The sequence below is a fragment of the Lissotriton helveticus genome, chromosome 9 (genome assembly GCF_964261635.1).
Source record: "Lissotriton helveticus chromosome 9, aLisHel1.1, whole genome shotgun sequence".
In the NCBI taxonomy this organism is placed as follows: domain Eukaryota; kingdom Metazoa; phylum Chordata; class Amphibia; order Caudata; family Salamandridae; genus Lissotriton; species Lissotriton helveticus.
In genome coordinates, this window is record NC_136070.1 from 694,079,131 (window position 1) to 694,097,087 (window position 17,957).

General features: G+C 43.5%; 1 protein-coding gene and 1 pseudogene across 3 annotated transcripts in view; one reads left to right on the forward strand and one right to left on the reverse strand.

Annotated features, from left to right (window-relative positions):
• Positions 1 to 17,957, forward strand: part of MRPL11 (mitochondrial ribosomal protein L11) — an 821,503-nt gene that overhangs the window by 135,107 nt on the left and 668,439 nt on the right. The gene's annotated exons all lie outside the window — the stretch shown is intronic.
• Positions 4,450 to 17,957, reverse strand: part of LOC144782934 (transmembrane protein 121 pseudogene) — a 51,478-nt pseudogene continuing 37,970 nt past the window's right edge. For both annotated transcript variants that reach the window (XR_013601321.1, XR_013601322.1), the window contains one exon: positions 4,450 to 6,550. The product of XR_013601321.1 is annotated as a transmembrane protein 121 pseudogene, transcript variant X1 (transcript). The remainder of the gene's footprint in view (positions 6,551 to 17,957) is intronic.

The following is a 17,957-nucleotide window of genomic DNA, read 5'->3' on the forward strand; positions in this document are numbered from 1 at the left end:
GCATTTTCCCTAGTGCATGTCAGTGGGTTACTCACCTGTTGCTCCCTGGTATTATAAAAACATCTGCACTGACGGCCTGTATCCACTGGATGCTCATAATCCTTCAATCATCATTCATAAAAAATCGATGAGTTTGAAGTGCATGTGTTCTGTCTCGACATGACACGCCTAAGAGTAACAACCTAAGAAAGAAGACCACTTGTGTATATTTCATGCTACACGAAAAGAAGGTCCCATGGAGACCACACTGTAGTTCAACACTCTTCCAACCAAGTACTCCTCCATGGTGTACCTTGCTACTCGTCCCCTAAAGGTCTTTGACTCCTGGTCAGGGGTATGAAACACTATATGAATGCAATTCTGAAACAACACATCCATGAGAAAAAATACCATAATGCAAAGAAAAGTTCAGTTCATGAGGAGTTACAGCTTGCTTAGCATACCCTGAGATCGCTGTCTAAAAGCCACTCTTGTGTAGTTTAACATTTCCTGATTTGTAGCCTATCTGCAGTCGTGTCGCTAGACATATTTTTAGTTATTTTGCAGATTCTGTGTAGTTAATAATTTCTGATATTCGCTACACTTCACTCAAACCAACCAGTAAATGTCTCAAATCAGTGATCCCTTATATCAAACCGCCAGAATTGTAACAACAAAAACAATTCAGAGGTCGTACGGTAGGACAGCCAGAAAGGAGCAATAGCAATGAGGTGCAGCGCTAAGTTATAGAGACCCTGTAAGGTCTGTGATATGAAATAGCTAGATATAGATCCAGCAAGCGCATTGTAAGCCAAATCTGGTAGGAAAAGCCATGTTTCTATTCAAATGATCCTAAATTGTCCGTGTGCGTGGCACTGTAGGGTATAAGCATTCATTGCATGGGAAAATTAGCAGCTGTGCTGAATGAGAATCTGGGCTGGGTGCATTAACCAATTGTACAACCTCATTATTCACCCTCTCGGACATTGGATTGGTAAAATGACTTACAAGAAAATGTTCAGATTGATTTTTCTCTAACTTTTCCTTTTAAAGTTGAACTGAGCTGACTACTGACCGTTCAAGAACTGTGAATGGTATTCTTTATCTTGTTGCACTCCTCAGTAAAGATACCACACAACTCCTTTTTGCAAATACACTTTTGTGCACTTTTTGGTTGTGTTTATAATGTACCGCTCCTAGATTCGCATCTACCATCTTAGAATCTTAAATTAGAAAAAAAAAGGCAGGGCATGTGTCATCGCACTGGCCTATATGATCTCTGCCGAAGCTAAAAGCAAAGACCTATTGGTTTGCCAATCCACGTTTCAAAGGGGTCCCTAGGGAAGCAGTTTCTGCTTGTTGCAGACTTCCAGTGTGGTCTGCTGTCTGCAATTTCACAGCCAATGTCTTGATTTCATGGTCACTTTGGGTGACAAACTAGCAGCCTCTACTGCAGAGCCAGGGTTCTTGATAAATGAAGTTCTCACAGAGCTTAACTTGTAAAATAAAAAACAAAATTAATAAATAGGGGCACAAGCGCCCATGCTTTTCGTAGGAGCCCACTGTTGATGCTGCCAAATATTGGAGTTGCCGAATACCAAGAGTGCTCAGACTTGATTCCAACTACATGCCTCTTTTTTGCTGCTTTCCTCCACCGTCTTACCCTTCCTTACGTTTTATCACTCTTGCAGGTTCTTTTGAATCCCTGCTCCCACCCTTTGTGATCGTTTTTTTCTGTGTTTATCTCCCTTCTTCTAACTGTTTTTCCTTCCTCTCTCTTGTTCTGAGTAGAAGTCTTATGATAAAAAATAAGCCCAATCCCCAAACATGAGTGTTGGTGCCCACCAACTGCAACCACTTGCACAAATAAAGTACTTGGTTCTGCTCAGCTGACAAAATCCTATGCATGCCCAAGTTATAACCGAAGGGCCAACCTTGCCCTTCACAAACTTCGTTGTCCCCACACCTCATGCTACTGAAACAGACAGGTAGTTTATAAGCCATCAGGTACTTTTGTTGTATCGGGTGCAGCAGACACAAAACGTTGGCGCACGACTGTTTGCAATAAGGTGTTTTAAAAATAATGACCACAAGTTGGTAAACGAATTTCAGAAAGAGTGTCAAAAGTGCCAGTTTGCAACTAATATTGGCTAAGCCAATAGATCAAGCCTTAATGCTTGTGCCAGTGCTTGATTGCTCTGACACATTTCAACCATATTGGAACAGTAAAATTCATATTGGCCACAGTGCATCACAATAAGTGGACAATGTAGAAAGTAAATTCACCGTTCTGGAGGGCAGACTGGATGAGATTACAGTTGCGGTCTCAGACACCGAAAAGGCTATCCAACCTCTGTAAGAGAGTACCAGCACATGGCAGAACTTCATAATCCATCAATGTGAAAGGAAGAAACCCCCCACTTATTTTAAGAACTGTACTGTAGCCTCCATACCCTCTTTGTAGGATGGACTATAGAGATTTTAACAGTCACAGGTCTACAAGCCTTAGTCTGATTCTTAGTGACTTGCTGGTCTCGATTTCACAGTTTCTTAGAAGGTAAATGGACCTGGACTCGAAAATGTTCGCATCTCACATAAGTGGGCCAACAGACTTCCAACAGGAAGGCAGCGAGATCATAGGGTGGGTATTAATACAGTGTAAGTGACAGTACAGAATGAGATTCAACATGAGGTGGTGTTGAGGTGGACATCAAAGAAAAGGGATGTTCTATACTCGAGTGAAAAGGGTTTATGCTCACAGAAGTTTGCCTAGTGACTATGGCAACAAGCATTTGCAATGCAATAAGACTCACATTTTCGAGAGTTTGAGCTATTGGCAATGCACTAGCTTAAACTCTCGCAAATACAAGACCTATTGCATTGCAAATTACGAGCGCCCATGCAACGCTTTCACATTCATAATAATAATAATAATAATAATCCACATTTGTAAAGCGCACAATCACCCGTAAGGGTCTCTAGGCGCTGGGGCCGTCGGGAAGATTAAGCAAGCTATTGCCCAGAGTCACATGGTGCTGGGCTAATCTGCCGCCGGTGCCGGGGATCGAACCGTGATCCCCAGATTCCGGAGTCAGTCGCCCTAGCCGCGGCGCCACACCTCTTCCACATGGAGGCTGCTCCCCTTTCTTTAGACAAACCGCTTCTAAAGAAATGGGCTTGGACGACATTAAAGTGAAACCGCAGCATGGGGTGCTTTGACAAAAGTGCCCATGCCGCACTTTCACTTTAATAGCGGCCTCACACCTTCCTTTAGATGCCGCTTGTCTAAAGAAAGGAGTGCGGCCTCCATGAATGTGAAATCGTTGCATGAGCGTAGTATACAACAAAAAAAGTATGCACGGCCGCTATACTTAAAGCGGACCGTGCCGCTAAAATAAAGAAAGAAAGAAACACGTCCGATATAGTTAAAGTGGATCGCCATTAGTTAATAAAATAAAAGTGGGTGGCGTGCGGCAACATAGTGGGTGGTATAGGGAAAATTGTTAAACAAAATAGTGGTCACATCCAAGATGAGCAGACAGTGTAACAAGGCAAGTAAAGGGTCCAGTCGTTATGGGAGGTAACAAATGCAGACAAGGCGGTCCCAAGGAGGGACTAACAAACCTAATAACGATTCAGAAGCCAGCATTTACGAAGGACAATGACACAAGCCAATTTAAAATATGGGCAGAGAGGGGGCGGGGCTTCAAAGCCATACTCCAGTACTACATGCATCGCAGCAGCACAAGTGCTGCCCAGGCTCGACCTAAAAAGGAGTGCTTCACATGCTTTGAGGAAATACTTTGTCAACCATCGTGCCGATGCCAGTACCTGCCAGATTAAGGTAGGTAAAGCCTCATCCACGCAGCCAGAAGCAGCTGCAGCATATCTGCTGCAGAAGAATATTCAATTCTGGCTAAATATTTCTGCCCTTCACCTTTTGTATAATTCTTCTTTTTACTATTGAATGATCACCCGACATGTTTATGTTCTAGTCCATGGTCCTATGTTTTTGAAAGCTTGTTAATTTAGTCGCTGAATGACACTACCAAAGACTATAGCCCCTATTAAACCCACTATTGGGGGTGGGGAGGGGGGTGTCCAGTGGTGAAGCGCATTGTCTCTTCTATCCATCCGAGGTAATTTTACTTCTGTCCGAGTTTTTCATTCCCCTTGCTGAAGAGCTTTTTCTCCCAAGAGGCAGAACAAGTTTTTCATATCAACGTGATTTTTTTTTTAATCTATGAAAATATTCGTTTTTTATTTATTAAAAAGAGAATGATGCCTCGAGAAGAGTGGGGGAAAGAAAGAGGATCATAGTCATATGCTTTCGAAAACAACATTGCAGTAGATTCGATGAGCCCACTGGAAGGCACCACTTGAGCTACCCTAAATGCTGATCACTGTGTGGTGTGCCCACCCTCCGCTCCTTTCTGGTAAACTTACGGTTGCACGCAGGATAAAAACCACTTTAAGATAAATGTTCTTTCTTTAATGTGTTTCACAAACAGAAAACAAGTGGTGAACATAATAAAACGCAACAAGGATTCTGGGAGCCATGACTCCCCACACACAACCCTTTCCCCAATTTGTGATCTTGAGCTTCTTCTCTGTTGGCGCTTCCTGAAGTGTTTACTGTTTTTAACAAAGAGTAGAGAATCTAGTCGACCAAAGAAAACTATGGCCAGAACCCAGAATCAATGTCGCCCTCCTCCACTGACATTTGTGGTGCCCATAAATGTTTGATTGCGCTGGCATTGCTTAATGAGTCAAGTAAACAGTTCCATGAAAGAAGAAGGTGTGCAGTAAGGAAAATATTACACAATATTAGGTACGGTTTACCACAAAAAAGAGAAACCTTTGTGAATAAATTGCAGAATGTGGTGTCTCACATATTGATAGCTTCTAATTTTGAAGTTGATTGCATTTGTTAAGAATAAGATGTGCTGGTTTTGGGTAGAGTGCTTCTTCGTTGTGGTTAGAAGATTGCCAGAACTAAGCTGAGCAAGATACAGAAGTGATAGCGGTATATTTAGCTATGTGCTGCCACATACCTCACATCTTTAGGTACAAGAGTTTCAAATGAAAACATAGAGCAGTTAGGGAAGGGAGCTTAATTTTGAGTGGTTGCAAGAACCATGACTGCAGTACCAGATAACAGAACAAAGCAAGAGAAGATTTGGCAGTGAGGGCTTGGGACTTAGTGCTTCATTAGAGCCTGGGCCATAGTCATGACATCAAGCTTCAAAAGTGTTCCAGGTAACTTATTCAAACAATATGTAAGAAAACGTGATTGATTAGAACAGGCACTTGTGACTCCATCCTGTTCTGATGGCGGTTTCTTGACCTCCACCCACGTATGCAACCATCTTCCTTCTGTTTGAAGGGCGTTGCTCGACAACATTGAAGGCAAAATCTCTAATGCTGTTCAGTATTGAATTTAGTTTCACTACCCTTGACTTCTTACAACCTCCAAGATTCCTAGAAGTGAAATAGTCCCTGTGGAGGATCCTCTGTGTTTCCAGGACCGAGGGACGTGGTGTGTCGAGGTGTGGGCAGAGATGCCTGTGGGATGTGATGTGGTGTCGAAGAAGAGTTAGGGGAGGATTCCTCCCCGCTGGCACTGGCCATGCGTCTGTGGTATTGCAGCACAGTGCAGGCCTTGATGAAGATGGCCAAAATGTTCTTGCCCATAAAGACAGACGAGACCCGTTGATCCTGGTAGAGCAGCATGTTCCCCCCACGGATGAAGAGAGTCACAATGTTGATGGTCACCAGACTCAGGACTGGGTACAGCATCATTTTGTGCGGTGTTATGTGCTCCCCTTGCATACTGATCTCGCTCAGGGAGATGCAGGGAAGGATTAAGAGGAGGCTGTAGCAGTAGAAAAACATGAGCCCCTCCACCCAGAGAGGAAGCCCTTTTTTCTGCAGCTCCCACAGGTTGGCCTGGATCTCCAGGATGTCTAGTAGGTCAATGACCACCCAAAAGAGACGGTTCCGCAAGTCCTCCTTCTTGCGGAAAGCCTGTACATACTCCATGTGATCGGTAGCCACCAAAATGACATAGAGTGAGGGGATGCAGATGGATAAGAGCAGGGTCAGTGTCTTCCTCGCGAGTGGGTCCGGTACCCTTCTGTCCACCTTATAGTTCTGGTAGATGAAATATAGCTTGATCTCCAGCACAAAGATGAAGAGAAACCAGAGGATCATGGCATAGCCACGCTGGGCGGTCTTCACTTCAACACCAACCCAGACAGCCACGTACCTCAGGACCACCAGAAAGCATAGGTCTCCCACAAGGACCATGATGCCCACCCCAATTTTCCTGGGGCCGATGTTTTGCTCTGCCAGATAGACATCAAGGGCTGCCATGGTGGACATAATGACGATGGCAGACATGCAGACATGAGGCTTGTTGGCTGAAGCGGTGGGTGGTGCCATGGTATCGGGCTTCAGGTTCTTCTTTATCAAGGGTCTCTAGTTAAGGAATGGACTGGCCACTTCTAAGAGACTATGTTTTTGAAGATGTTTCCACCTAGGCCAGGCCACTTCTTCCAGTCTTGGGAACCTGCAAGGACAAGACAAACAGGTTAGTTAATGACCAAGAGTGTGCCTCTTGGCTGTAATTATATCTGTCATTAAAATGCCAAGTTTTCAAGGACCTTAAAACATAAACAGCAAACCCCCAACCTCTGTTGTTAGTTGCTAAGTTTCTCACTCACCAGGCACTGCTTATACTGAGTAGCTAATGGTTCCTTTGCGGGTCCTTAGATGTGAACGGAAGCAGTCTTATGTCCTTTATAGTTGGCTCGGTACAGAGGGATTTTAGGGGCAAAGTTTGTTTTTTGCACAAATGTGCTGTATGTCACTTACAAGTACAATCATTTGGACATCTGTCTGTCCTATTAGTGTGTAAATACTATAACACACCGCCTACAAAAGTGATTCTCCCTTTTCATCTTTTTCTTTGAAATTCTGTTAAATATCGCATTTGCTCCTAAATCTTTCTTTAAGTATATTTTATGATTGATTTCTGTAAAATACCAAATCTTCTATCATTAAACCGTTCAGAACACAGAAGCTCCACCATCTACTCTCTAGCAGCACTCAAGCCACCTTCAAGCCCCTCTGCCTCATCCGCAAATAAATGCAACGATAAGCCTTAAAAAACCTGTGCAACTATTGACATACCTGCACCCCCCTTTTGCTGATCCAACCAAAGTCTACTTCACATTTTCAGAACACGCCATCTAAATAATGGATATTCGTCACACTTCAGAGCCCAGTCTCTGGAACATTGCTATCCCTTGACACCTGCTATGAGTCAAAGCACTTGATAGAGATCGAAGCGAGTTTGAGTGCGGAGACAGTGCGTGCTTACAAGGAGTGTAAGTTCGGATGAATCATCGCGATTAACAAAAAACAAAGCATACATAAGGAAACCCATAGATGGTTACACCTTCTCTGCAATAAGCCGCCGGACGGCAAATTGAAGATTGCCCACATACAATAAGTGAATTCCTCGGTGCATCAGAACACAGCAGCACACCTCCTCCTCCCCCCAAAAGAGCCTGACACAAAGAATAAAAACCCTGATGAGAGACCGGGGACTTCTGTCCTGGTCTTGAAACGCGTCGGCAGTTTTATTGCTGGAATATAACTTTATTTACAAAGAAAACTAGGACTCACCAGTCCAGACGTTATAGATTTGCTGTCATTTATTTGACAATATTCCCCAATCACTAGATTTCTCTCATTTATTGACTGTTTATGTATGTATTATTGTTCTTGTGTAATGTATTCATTTCTTTGTATGATGTTCACACATTATTTTTGACATTGTTTGTTTTTCTATTATGTACAAAAGTGTAAATATTTCAATGTACAGTGTGTTTTTTTGTCATTCTAAGTGTAAGTCATTTTCCAAAAAAAACAAAATAATTGACAAAGAATAATGTTGTCAGGGTTGGTTTGAATAAATATTTTCCAGCTCTTAAAAGGTTATTTCTTTAAGTAAGTGTGGCTCAGGCACTTCGTGTGTTTTACATTTAATAAGGTCTAGCCTGAACCACGTATATATAGACCTATCTCCTTAGGGGTACAACATGAGTCAAAGCACAGCACTAGGCCTTCAGAAAGGAATAGAAAACCACTGACATTACTAGGTGTGCATTGTATGGGATACATCTCTGCTTAGCTGTGTGGTTAACAAGGTTGATCGCTGTGTTGTTTCCAAACATATTTCTGTAATATTTTTCTATAGTATTTTTATTTGTGTGTGTGTCATTTGTGATATACATGGTGCGTTGTGTTATGTGCACTGTTTATGTTCAGTGGCGTGTTCAACAATATCTAGGTGCTACTTGTTGCAGAGCATGAAGTCACAGTTGTGGGTTTACCCATGGTTGACCTCCTTAGTTGGGGTAAGGTTGCGCAGGTTCATCAGGCTATCCCTGGACTCCGTGAATGAAGATGGTGTGGTTTGAACTGCGACAGTTTCCCCTAGGATGTTGGTGTTTGTCTTGCAACTTGAGGGCGAAAACTGGGTGAGAGAAACTTGCAGTTCATTAGGTCTCGCCTACCAGACAGCACAAGCTCTCTGGTTTGTGAAGAGACCTGTTGTCAGCTTACCGTGGACTTAGAGCCTGCCCATTGCTTACCATTTATTGGCATTATTGCCACTCTCAATTGCCTGCTTCCTATTCCTTCGCTTGTGTGGACTTTATTTCTTCCTCTTGTGTTTGTCCCTCTGCGGAGCATGGTCACATTATGTGTGCCCTTCTGCTGCTCATTTTTTCAGGCACAACTTTTTTCTTTTTGGTTAAGTCCACGAGAATGCAGGCTTTTTCCGGCTGTCTCCCTGATGTACTTCACTTTCCCTCTCTGCTGCACTTCTTGTTGCTTTCCTCTCTCGCCATGTGCTTCTCCCTGGCACCCTTTGTGATGCTCTTGACATCATGTGCTACTCTCAGGCCTTGCTTTCTAGCATGTGTGCATCTACCCCAGCTCAACATTACTGTCTCTCTGGCCCATTTGCTTTTATCCCCCCCACTCTACGTTGCACTGTCTCTCGCCAGTTTATTTTTTGTCCGCCTGCCCTTCTTATTGCTTTTCTCCCACCTGTGCCTGCCATGGTGCTTCACCTCATCCCCTTTATTGCTTGCCCCTAAACATGCTTCCTGTTGTACTTTGATCTTCTTTCCCTGCTGCTCAGCCTGTATGAATGTGATCTGGAATGTTAGAATGTTAATGAGAGAGCAGAATGTTGGTGTGCCTGGTTGTGTGAGAGAAAGACAGTTGGAGACTGTGGGCTGAGCAGCAAAGATGCTGCTCCTGGTGGGGCCTTGAATTAGACTTGAATAATCTTAACTACCATCTTCCATCTAAGCTTGAATAAACCTCTACTTAAATGATACCTCATGGCTATGTCTGGAGTCTCTACAATTCATCTTTGTAATACTTCCCCCAAAAATAGATCTCACATGTTTGTTGTTTTCATTTACATATTCAACTCGGATCAGTAAATAAAATGAAAGTAAAAGAGCCAGGTCATTTTGTGGGTGCGTTCATGCAAGGTGTGCCCACTTACAAAATGGAGGCTGGCTACATCAAGGTTTTTTTTTTATTTGTCTAACCATGCTGCACAAAATTGGGGATGCTGTACAGCATCTCTAAAAATCATTGGCAAAGCCATTAAGTCCCAAAGGTGTGACATATTGGCTTTGCTAATGCTTGTTTTTCCTCAGTCTTTGTTCTTGTGTCAGGTTGTTTTGCCAATTTTCACTCTGGGTGCTTCTTCCTAGCCCCAATTCACATATCTCCCTATCATGTGTATCCTCTTCCTTCTTGAGGCTTGGCAAGCTGTAGCCTGTTTCTTCCTAGTTTCCTGATCTAGGAACCTTCCTATTGCATGGCTCCTTGTTACTGTGGATTATATCTGTCCAGGGTCCTTCTTTTTCATGCTTGGCAAATTTGTTCCAGATGAAGCACCATTAATCACTGTAGTCGCATATCATTAGCGCAAACAGACTACAGAGGCAAGGTCTAGGATAATACCATATTTTGATATAACCGAAGTGATTGTTCTATTCAGTGAAGGTGATGTGTTGGTGAAAGTGTGGGGTCAGTATGGTTTTGCCTTTGGGTTTTGAGATGTGGGTATTCTAATCCTGAATGTGTTATTGTGTTAGGATGCCATATATAGCAGTAACATGCCGCCTTGCGGATACTTCAGAGCATTCTGAGACACTGTAGGCATGCAGAAATGTCACAACTAAAAGGAATCTAGAGAGTTGCACTCAGCAGTGCATCAAGTGGTCTGCAACAGAGAAAAAGCTCTCTGCCTGGTGGACGCAAATTAATCCAGGTGATTGCTTCTCCAAAATCAAGTTCCCAACTCCAAGCGAACAGCCAGGTTCTATCTATAACTGAACTGCATGGGTTGGGAAGCTTTGATCTAAGGATTCTTGTGATTAAGTTACTCTAAACTAAATTGTAGTAAGTCTTCAAGTAGCCTTTGACAACGAGAACTATTCATTGTTGGGACTGGTTTTCATTTCTGTTGGAGTGATGCATTGCGACAAGAGTGTGCTACACAATGCGTGTTGTTTAGATACAGTGTGATCTTGGCTGTTAACTAGTGAGGAGTTCAGCAAGTATTGATAAGTTGTGCACATGGTTCCTATTTGGTGTGTGTGCACTGGGGGCGATGTGATGAAGCGTAGTGGGGTTTCGTTATGCCTTGATGTACTGTTTCATGTGGATTGTGATCATATTTCATAATCATAATCCTGTTTTGGTTAACTGTCTGATGTTGAGACCTTTTATAGTATGTTATGGTTTGGTGTGATCTCATGTGAAGTTGAATTTGTTTTAATGTGAGATTGTGTTGTTGGGGTTGTAATGTTTGATGAGAAGATGAGTTTAGTTTGCAGTGTTGTGTTTTGCTGTGTGATGTGTTCCCTTCTGGTGATCTTTGGTAAGAGGAGATGTTAGTAGACTGTTCTATCTTATGTGGCATTTGTACAAATAGCCTAGTTATATTATATAGCTGGGTGACGCAAAGCAGGTCAACGGTGTGGCTCTGTCTCTGAACTGGGAGTCAGAGATGAGCCAGGGCTCTGTCCTTTCTCCCTCTCCATTATGCAGCTCAGTAAAATAAAATTAAAAAAACACAAGCAGTGCCATGAATAATGTAGGAGCTATAAAATTGGATGAACAGGAATACAGTATGAAATGTGTATCTTTTCTACTAACACTGAGCTTGTAGTTTTAATTAAATGCAGAACAAGAAAGGGAAAATGTGTCTAGCATGCATGACTGGTGTATCAATTGCTTGTCTCGTGCTTTGGTCCTTAGGCCAGACCAGACCCGTGCCTATGGCTGTGCATCTGGTGATTTGCGTAGCTCTACGTGCCTAGAGTGCCACAATTCTTTTCCCAGAACAACAGAACCTGAAAGTGATTACACTGCTGAAAAGCCTCGATTGGCCAAGTGCCTGATTATCATGAGAGCTTCAGGTGGCTGTGACCTCTAAGGTATACTCTAATGTATGTATAGTCATCTATCTACCAGAAGGATTCAATTTTTCGTTTTTTCATTGCTGGAGATTGGGTGGGGAATGGGTATGGACAGAACAGTAAAAGAAGAGGTAATTGGGAAGGTGAAGTGAGTGAAAATAGAAAGTAGACTTGAGAGGGTTGATGAGCATTCCGGAAAATAGGTGAGTGAAAGACGGTGAAAGGTTAGGCGAGAAATTGTGGCAGATGTAGTGAATATATACATTTATGTAGGTAAAATCTCCAGCTACAAAATTGCACAAATCTAATGACCTCACAATTTAACTGGAGACATCAGTTTTTAGGATCCTATACATTGGAAGGTACTCCCTGCCACCCAGATTTCTAATCAATGGTAAGAGCCAGTATTTCCTCGCCGCCTTATAAGCTGGGCAAAACAGGACCACATGTAATCACTTTCCTCTGCCGCAGTGCAAGCTGGGCACTGCTTGGTGGAGGGAGGTGATGACCAGGAACTGGTAAAGGATCGTAAAGGCAGTGTGCCGTATCTCCATTGGAGAAACAGCTTCCTAGCCAACACGGGAGAAATGGCATCTAAAACACTCTCGTGCCTGTACAAGTCCTTGCTCTGCAAAAAGACAGAAGTTAGTGACCCTTCACACTGGCTATCTAGGGCTGTGGCTAATTTATGTTCATAATAAGCGCTAGCCAGACCTTTCCTTGAGATATTTAATGAGGCATTAGCAGGGTTAGACCAAAGGTCTGGGAGCCCCAGTACCATACAAGAATTTTGAATGTATTTTATCCAGGGGATCAATAGCGCTTTCGGGTTGGTCAATAGCTCCGTTAATTCCGCCCTATAGGCGAGAAGTTTGTTGGTGCTCCACAGCCTTCGCCAGAAGGCTATGGGTCTCAAGCCTAGTTCGTCAGCTATGGGGCGCAAGCCCAGATCTAACCTCAGGGGGAGGAGCGGGGTGCTGGGCGGGAGTGCGACTATCTGTCTGATGAATTTGTTCTCTGTTAGAGACAGACTACGACAGGATGTGTGTCCCCACAATTCCGCCCCATACATAGTAGCACCCCTAGCTTGCGCTTTGTAGATCTGGATAAGCGACCCCAGTGGTCGGTATGTGGAACCATTTAACATCCGCGTGATGCCCCCTGTGGTCTGTGTCAATTTTAGATTAGCCCTGCTCTGGTGAGGTCCCCAAGACATAGTTTCGTTAAGGGTTACGCCAAGGTAGTCAAAAGTGGAAACTCTCTCAAGCCGCGAGGTTCCCAGTAGCGGATTTGGGCGCAATTTATGACTTGGGTTCAAAACCATAAACTTCGTTTTGGCCGCATTAATTTCTAAGCCTCTGTCAGTGCAAAAGGCCACAAATGAGTCGAGGATCCGCTGTATCCCCATTGGGGTTTTAGACAGCAGCAGGGTGTCATCTGCAAACATGATTGCACCCTGCTGCCGTTTAGTTTAGGGGCGTCAGTATATTCAGTTGCATTTAGGTGGGCGATCACCCCGTTGACAAAGAGGCAGAACAGGGTCGGTGCCAGCACACAACCCTGTCTAACCCCTCGGTCAACGGGGAATCTGTCGGTCAAAGCCCCGGACCTCCCGCACCTCACTCGAGCATAATTATTTTCATGCAATCTCTGCAAGATTATCAGGATATCCGGGGGAACCCCCATCTCCGCCAAGACGCTCCACAGTTTCCCTCTGGGCACCAGGTCGAACGCGGCCCGCAGATCCACAAAAATTGTGTATAGGCTGCCGCCCTCGAATACCGCTGCCCTCCAGTAAATGATATTTAATGGAAAAACCTGGTCCACCGTATAAACACCCTTTCTAAATCCCGCCTGGTACGGGCTAAGGACACCCAACTCTTCTGCCCAATCTTGGAGCCGGTTCAGCAGTACCCTACCAAACAGCTTCTGTGCCACATCAATTAAACTGATTGGTCTGTAGTTGACTGGGAGGAGAGGCGAGCCCTTTTTGAAAATTAGGACCACCTCCGCCCCCAGCCAAGTACTAGGGATTTCCATGCCGCTAAGGATTCCATTGAACAGGGTGGCGAGGTAGGGCGCCCATACATTGGGCTCCTGCTTGAACAGGTCCCCGGGTAGGCCATCCAATCCTGGCGCCTTTCCCGAGGTGAGTCCTGCTATTGCAGCCCTGACCTCGCCCAGTGTCATTGGATCTCCCTCATAATCAGGCCAACCAGCACCGGAGTCAGTGGTGGATTCTCCCGGTTCAGAGCTATAGAGGGTTTGAAAGTGTGTCTGCCACACTTCTGGTGCAATATTTGGCTCGATTGCCGAGTGTAGATTCCCCGACCCCCCGCTTACTATTCTCCAAAACATTCGGTGATCCTGTGTCACTAGAGACTTAGTAAGCTCTTCCCATTGACTCTCTTCCCATTCAGCTTTGGCGTGGGCCGTAAGTTTTTTATATGCCCATCTAAGTTCTCTTAGCAGTTCCCCGCCTAGACCCTCCTTGATCACTCTAAGGAGTTCCCCCTTTGCTCTTCTACAGGCGGCGTTGTACCATGAGGATTTGCACGGCTGTCCCCTCCTTGAATTCTTCGTGTTGCTAAAGAGGACGGGAGCCGCAGCCTTTATAAGATCCTCATGGGCCTGGTATAATTTGGCCTGTGAGTCCTTGGTTCCCACCTTGGTAGCCAAATCTCCCACAGTTTCCAAAATGGGTATTATCCCTGCATAAAGCCTCGGGAGTTTTTCCTCGCTTGAGGTCAATTGTTCCCACCTAATCCTTCTCCTGTTGTTTTCCAGGAGAAGTTCAGGTTGGTTCCCCTCCCCTGATACCGCACGAATTCGGCGCCCAGGGTGGGTAAGATCAAGTTCAAGGGCATTGTGATCGCTGTCTTGCATTTAGATGAAAGCAACTTTTTCAAACGTACTATAAAAATGTACACAATGAATAATGTGCAAAATTGTCACATTTTGCTAAATGGGGGTTCTAGACATGTACAAAACACTTGGCCTTTAGTTTCATTGTTTATGGTGTCACCAGAACCCCCATATGCAGTATTGGACCATATTACATAGTTACCATTATGTATTATATAAGTTCGCTTAAACAGCCACAGTTACAGGTATGTTCTAGTTGGAAAACAAAACCGGAAAACCTCAGAAATTTGCCAGTTAGGATTAGCTCTGCAATCCACAACACACACTTCAGCCATGTAAACCAAAATACGCGCATCGTGTGCAATGCTCATGACCACTCTTAACATGTGACAAATAATATGAGCTATCACTGCTCTTAGGTGTTGCTACTTATTGATATCAATATAGTGAGGTCACAAGCATTGCATTTGGTGTGTGAGTTAAGAATTGCATGGCTGCTGTGTGAAGCTTGGTTTGCAGAACTAACTATACCTATCAAATCTCATTGAGTTGTAGGCTTGACTTGACAACATTTGAACAAAAGAAAACGAGCTTTAAGAAGCACTGCAGAAAGAGGGCTTTTGATTCCACCCACATGTTGATGATCTTGAGTACAGCATTTGATTGGGCAGAAGTTCTGTGCTTCCACTGAACAGAGTGCTTGTATTGCATTTTTTATACTTGAGTACAGCAAAGCGGAGTTGCTCATGGTGGTAAACCAATGATCAGAACTGTAGTCCTGATCTGTTTATTATGAAAGGTACAATAAAGACAGCCGGCCTGACATATTTATTGTGAAAAACGTATGTTAAAACCAATAGATATTTAAGGGGGTATTGTTATTTCACTGGGTGAAGATGACAGGCATTTTATTTGATAAATCCTCACAGATTACTGTAGCAGGCAAGGGTTTTTATATTGGTTACTCACTTGGTAAACCCTGAGGGTGGAAGATTTCCCTGGGTATAATACTTTTTAGGCCTCTTTGGAAGGGGTTGCATATTGCATTGCCACCTGTGAGACTGAACATAATTGCATTTTTTAATTGCTATGCCTGGTGGGGGGGTTTTTGCGGGAAAGGTTTGCTCCAAATTGGTGGGGATGAAATGGTGATGAGGACAATCAAATAAGCAAATAATTACTGGTTCATTGTTAGGGGGCAAATGTCAGATCTGTATATTATGAAAATGAATGACAAAAGCAATATGCCTGATTTATTTGTTGTGAACCGCAGATAATAAAGCTAATGGGCTTTTAAAGATGTATTGGTCTTGCATTGTGTTAAGTTTTCTGTGTGGTCACCCCTGGTTTTTGTCTTTTGCTTCACCCTATAGTTTTGCTGGCTTTTGAACTTTCTTTGCGTAACCCCTGCTAACCAGTAGTCAAGTACCTGTGCTCCCCCTTTAAACAAGGCATATTTCTAATTGGTATATTTAACTTACCTTTAAGTCCTTAGTAAATGGTACAAAGTGCACTGAGGGCCTGTAAGTTAAATGTCCCTTGTGGACTGCTGTTCCTATTGTGCCATCCACTACAGTGACATTTAAAACAGGACTTCAGGCCTACCAGAGTAGCCTGACCATTGCAGTGTAAAAACTGCAACTCGAACTGTCAAAATAAACACTTTTGATGGATCAAAACTTACTTTTTAAATATTTATAAGTCAGCCCTCTGTATGCCTTGTAGTCCACAGGGCAGAGTGCATGGCATTTAAAAGTAGGGCTCATAGAATTTCAATGTTAACCTGTCCCTTCAGTGGCTAGCGCCCAAAAGCTATTTTTCACTGTGGCAGACTTAGCTGTCTTATGTAAAACACCAGAGTACAAATTAAAATCCTGATACTGTATTTTGTGAATAGGACTAGCTAGAAAGACAATTTAAGAACTATTTTTAATAGCTATTAAAATCCAATTCAGTGGTGAAATCATATTTTTTAAATAAATATATGGTGAAAGTACCTTTTAGACAGTTACCTTTTTCTGCATGCAGTTCCTGGGAGCTAATTTGCATTTGCTCTCAAGCTTCTCCCTGCCAGGGATCACCATTTGAATAGGTGTGAAAAACATATAATAAGCCTCCCAGGAGCAAACAATAGGCTGAGCCGAAAGGGCTGCGGTGACTCCTCTGAACCTCACAGAATATGATTGGTGGGGACTGAGAGCATAATCTTTGACATTACAGTGCCCAATCCTGATTGACTGTCTAATCAGTCCCTAGGTCATCTGGGTTGACCTACAACACTTTGGGGTGCATTTGAAAGGCAGAGGACAGGATGCCAAAGCGCATGTTCCTTGTGGTAGGAGACTTTAACCATCTTGAAACTGTGGGCATGGTTTACTCCAGGAACTTTTCCCCCATTGGTTAGGGAATACCAAGGAGTCATTCCTGCCCACTAGGCCATTCGAAGCATAAATGTGGCACCTCCAGGCACCAACCTCAGAACACTTTCTGAACTTGCGGAAGAACAGAAGAGGACTGAATCGGCTGTCTGTGACCTGAGAGGAGACCTGAGGAACCTCCCGCTCTTCTACCCAGGACAAAAATGAGGACTCCAGTGGCCATAAGGCTGACCTCCTGTTCAAGCTACAGGGATAAACAAGCTACAAAAGACATTTCCTGCAACTGCCCGGCTGATCAGTCGCAACTGGACCTGGACTCGACTTGATGTTGGCCTCTGCGCGATACCCTGTGAGTCTCTAAGTACCTCCCCTGAGGTACTAGGAGAGAGGGGGCTTAGAAATGTACTCCTTTGGTTCATTTGAACTTAAAGAATTAGTCTGAAGGAAAAGTCTTTGACCAGGCCGAACCTACTAGGTGTATACGACCAGTGTTCTATCATGACCATTCTCAAATTGCCCCAGGGTCCCGTACTACCACCACCCATGACTATTATTAGCACTTTTTACTTCTTGACAGCATTCATACTTAAAACTTTAAAAAAAATCATATCTCTGGTTCATTGTATTGGATTTTTGTAATTTTGGTGTCATTTTGTTTATTAAATTTTACTTTCGTTTTCTAATTCTGTTTGGGGTTTTGGGGCCTTATGTACAGAATTTAGGGATTGCGAGTTCCTAATTACAGTTCTTGTGAATCGCAATTAGGAAATCTTAATTCCTAATGTACAAAAATGTACAAGCTAGTAATAGAGATTCCCAATGGGGTCGGCGTAGACCTACCTCGTGAATATTACTGAGGTAAGTTGTAATTTGTGACCCATTAGGAATTGCTGCCATCACAGTGATGGTGGCCTGCTGGGGTCACAGGGGTGGTGGCCTGCTGGGGTCAACAGACCACTATGTCTGTTATTCCTTTTAATAAAGCAATCTTTTTTTTTTTAATGCAGCGTTTTTCCTTTAAAAAAGAAAATGCTGAGTTTCAGAAAATAAAACGAAACATTTAAGTTTCATTTTTTAAGAGTACGCAGTAGTACCTTGGACCCCTGTCTGCTCTTAAAAAATATTTGTTTCTGCATTCACCCTTGAGGTGTTGGTAAAAAATGAATGTTTTGTGACCGTAATTCGGTCGCAAAATTTTCATACATAACGCTGC